This window comes from Carlito syrichta, unplaced genomic scaffold, assembly GCF_000164805.1.
Source record: "Carlito syrichta isolate Samal-C Ts95f unplaced genomic scaffold, Tarsius_syrichta-2.0.1 Scaffold61467, whole genome shotgun sequence".
Taxonomy (NCBI): Eukaryota; Metazoa; Chordata; class Mammalia; order Primates; family Tarsiidae; genus Carlito; species Carlito syrichta.
Window position 1 is genome coordinate 1 of NW_007005563.1, and position 4,188 is coordinate 4,188.

General features: G+C 49.9%; 1 pseudogene; it reads left to right on the top strand.

Annotated features, from left to right (window-relative positions):
* The first annotated feature begins 511 nt into the window (after positions 1-511).
* The window catches only part of LOC103252039, a 5,154-nt pseudogene continuing 1,477 nt past the window's right edge, over positions 512-4,188 (top strand).

Consider the following 4,188-nt stretch of genomic DNA (forward strand, 5'->3'; position numbering starts at 1 on the left):
GGGCAATGGAGAAAGGTCATTTGAAAGGTTGGCGACCAGGCCCGTTGCATCCTGGTGATGAGTCTGTGCCCAGTGCTGGGAAAATGGCGTCCCCAAGGAACTTCTTCCTCTTCACTGGGGACCTCAAGATGTCAGAGCTTCAAAACTAGAGAATTATTTTGGAAGAAATGAAACTGTGTACACTGTTGAATTTGTTTGATCTTGCCCTTATGTAAATATGCCCCAGGGATAGGAGGTGGGAGGGTAAGAGACTAACCCAGAGATTGAAGAGAGAATAAAGAAACTGTCTTTTTCAGTCATAACAAGTTCCTCCCATTTAGAGAACTGCCAAATCATAACAAATTTTCCATAAAGTCTTAAAACCAGTTTAAAATCAACTTGGCTCAAAGACTGGCAGTTCACGGATGCACCTCCTCTGTCGCCCACACCCGAGTGCTCTGAAGATCCGATTGCCTCCTGGGGTCCCAAACCTGTCAGTCCCAGCTTGCCGACTGTCCGAGCTTTCCTGCAGGCAAGTCCAAGTCACCTCTACCTCCAAGCTTCACATGGTCTCGCCAGTTGCACAGGACACCTCCCTCGGTTCCTGGAGCCCTGGTGCTACGGGTCCCAAGGCAGCCGGCTCTTCTGATCCAGGGCACCGACGTGGGGTGGGGGTGGGCGGCTTTGGAAGGAGGCTCAGTTTCAGCTGCTCTGGGTCCCTGGGTCTGGTTGTGAATGGCTCCTTGGCTCCTCTCTGGCACAGGGAGAACCGGGCTGTGGCTGGGTGCAGTTGGCTCCAGGTAGAGGCAGCCTTCTGAGAAGTGGCTGGGCTGCCTGAACTGCCCCTGTGAGGAGGGGCAGGGTTGGAGTGTCTTGGGTTGGGTCTTTTCCAGCTGAGCGACTCAGGCTACACATCTGGGCCTTCGGGGTTTGATGACCCAGCAGGTGGAGACTTGCAGCCTCTGCTCTGGAGCCAGGAGCCCCACAGGACCCGAGTCATACCTTTTCTTTGACCTAAACCCTTGGGCTGCTGGAGGGGTCGCCCTGGATGCCAGGGAGGCTTAGTTGGAGAGTTCCCTTGGCATTTTAGAGAGAAATTATGACTTCTTTTAAGGGTCCCTAAGCAGAACCCTTCTCCCAGCTAGGACATACAGGACCACGGAGCCCTGGGCTCACCAAACCCTCGATGGGAGGGAACAAAACAGTGGCAGAGCTGTGGGAAGTAAATTCCAGGCTGGGCCAAGCCACAGTTTCTCCACCCATCCCCCCATCCAAGGAGGTGCTTGGTGGCATGATGTGTACCTGCCCACCACATTGCTTTCTTGTGCACTAGATGCAAGTTTTGGAGTAAAGGACCAAGGAGAAAGAAGGAAGGTGAGTTAGGGCCATCACGTTCTGCTGGACTCTTCTAGAACTGTTTTTAAGCCCAGAGGCCTGGAGCACAGGTCTAGCTCTTGACCCTGAGAAGAGAATGGACCACGGTCACCCTCTCCAGATCTTTTCAGGGCTCCTGGGGCAAGTCCACAGCTTTGCTGGTCCCACTTCCTGAGAACTGCATGGTTCCAGGTGAGGTCACAGGGAAGTTTCCAGGTGGGGCCCAGCCAGACCTCCTCCTACCCAGCTCCTCCATAACGTCATCATCTCAGGACCCCAAGGGAAGTGAGGCAGTAGGGCCACAGAGATGGGCACTATCAGACTCCTGAGGATGAGCACACAGTGTCCACTGCCACATCCCCACTGCCACAAGGCTCTGCAGTAACCCCAGCTTCCCATGAGTGTGTATGGGGGGGATGGGGGCAGTGATCAATGAAGGAAATCATCCTAAAATGGGTGGGAAGGAGGCAATTTGTGTATCTGAATCCTGAGATTGAGAAGTGTCATCCTCCAGGTCACACCCCAGGGCTTATCTCACCTGTGTTTACCTGTGGCCCTGAAATATGACACTGTAGTTTGCTAAGAGGATGGTGGTGGGGCAGGCCCATTTCTCAGGCAGGCACTCACTGCTGTGGTTGGGTTCCTCTGGGGTATGGAAGAGGGGTTGGAAATGGAATCTGCCTTGGGGTTAGGTGGGTGGGGCTGGTAACAGGAAAAGGCTGCTCTCAGGGACTTTCCAGAGTTGGAGAAGAGGTAACCCCCCAATCTGTGTCAAAGCCCTAGAGGAGCCTGAGGTGTGGGGCAGGTGTTCTGAAGTGTGCACGTGGGGTGGCATGAATAGGATGTAAACTTGACTCCTAGCAGAGAAATCAAACCTGCCTTCAGAGCTGCCAATTAGTAATGACTATTGTGGGCATCATTGTCACTAATTATAGATGTCTTGGTGTCTGTCCTCAGGCTTGGAAAATGGGAATCTCCCTGATTCTGTGGGACTTCAGGCCCCCAGAGAGGGAAGCAGAAGGTGGAGATCTGTGGGCAGGCCTGGGCAGTGGTGGTCACTCCTCCACACTACCCCTGGGGGTCTCAGGATAGAGTAGAGGACCCTCCAGTGGTCTCTGGGTTGTCTAGGTCTGGGGAAGTGGAAGGGCTGGGTCAGGAAGGGGTCTCAGCAGGAGTGGAGAGAGGCAGCAGAAGCAGGGCAGGACTCCTTTCCCATGCTGGAGGTTGGGGACAAACTGGCCCAGGGTGGCCCGGGAGCCAGGGCAGGCCTGGGGGTCCCAGTGGCTTAGCGTGGCTTAGTGGGACTCCTCTTCCTGGCTGCTGTCCCCACTCCTGTGTACTCTTCAACTTTTCACTTAAGTCTGGAAGTCTTGGTTTTCTCTCTTTCTGGCAGACCTGAGGTAATTGTATTCAAGTTTTCCAGAGGGAATCCTGTAAAGCCATATTTAGTGAATCAAAATAATCCAAACAATGGGATCACATGGGTTGAGGAGGTCTCCTCGTGGTGAGTGTGCAGTTTTGAGCATAAGCAAAAATTAAGTTGAAATCATTTTTGGCATCTGAAGTGGTGTTTGGTTTTACTTTTGTAAGTTGCCAAAGTTTTCATTCATTTGCACCCTTTTCTTCTTGTGTTAAGTAATGGAGGATTAGAGAAAACAGTGTCCAGTGACTTAACATAAATTGTGTCCTCTTACTCCTCCCTTCCAATGGGTGTCAGCTGTGGGGGGAGGTGGCTGCACATTTAATTCTCTGCAGGGGCATTGGCCTGTCTGCTAGCTCAAATGATCCATTTTCCTGGGTCTGACTGTGAAATTCAGGCTCCAACTTTGGGCTGCTGGGGAGTTGTGTGGGGTCATGTGTGGTCCTGGGGAAGACAGCCCCCTCCTATGTTGCTCCCCACAGGATAACTCACTGCCCTGGTGCCCCCAAGAATCCTCATTCCCCAAAGGAGGTGCAGGAATCAATCCCCACCAACCATGCAGGAGCAGAGAGACAGAGAGAAGCTGATGGGTTTTGTTTTAACTTTTCTTGTAGTTTTGAAGGAAAGTCTACTTCTCTGAGAGAGGCCCTGCCACCTTTCAGATCTCACACTATGGAAAAAGATCAGTCACATTTTGTCCTGGCTGCCAGAATGAGAGATTTACAAGGTGTCCCTTCAGAAAGAATTCCCAGTAGAGTCCACGCTGAAACGTCTTCTCCAGTACAACCAAAATGATTAGAAATGCACAAAGTAAATTTTGCAGTGATTAGGAAAAATGAAATCTAGTCACAGAAAACTTTTATCTGTGACCATCTCCACCAAGCTAAATAGTTAAAGAAATCTGCTCATTTACAACTTTCTCAGAGTCTGAATTTCCTTTGCTGATCTAACACATTGACCATTTTCTACATGGAGGGTGGTCACTTTTTACAGTCATTTTGAATACAGATGTGTGCTATTTGGGAACTCTGCATGTGCAGATAAAATTGTGAATGTCTGTCTGGAGCATTTATGGTAGTAATGAGGTCTAATGAGGTTGTTAGAAAGAAAAAAAAGTTATTTACCAAAAAAACTTGATGGGATAATTTGACTTGTGTTATACAACTGATGATAAGAAGAATGTTGATTGCAAATAAATCACTGCCTCTAAATGCCTTCAAACAATTTGTGTTTGCTCCCTTCAGATCAAAGTCAAACTTGGGAGATTATGTAAACTGGACTGGGCCCAGGGAACAGCTCTTTCCCTCCTGGCAGTGTGCAGCTTCCAGCCTAAGCATTAATATTTTACAGGATAAGCCCAACTTTTGTATTTTTTAAGATGGTGTTTTTGTTATTGTTGTCAATCATGGGCCAGG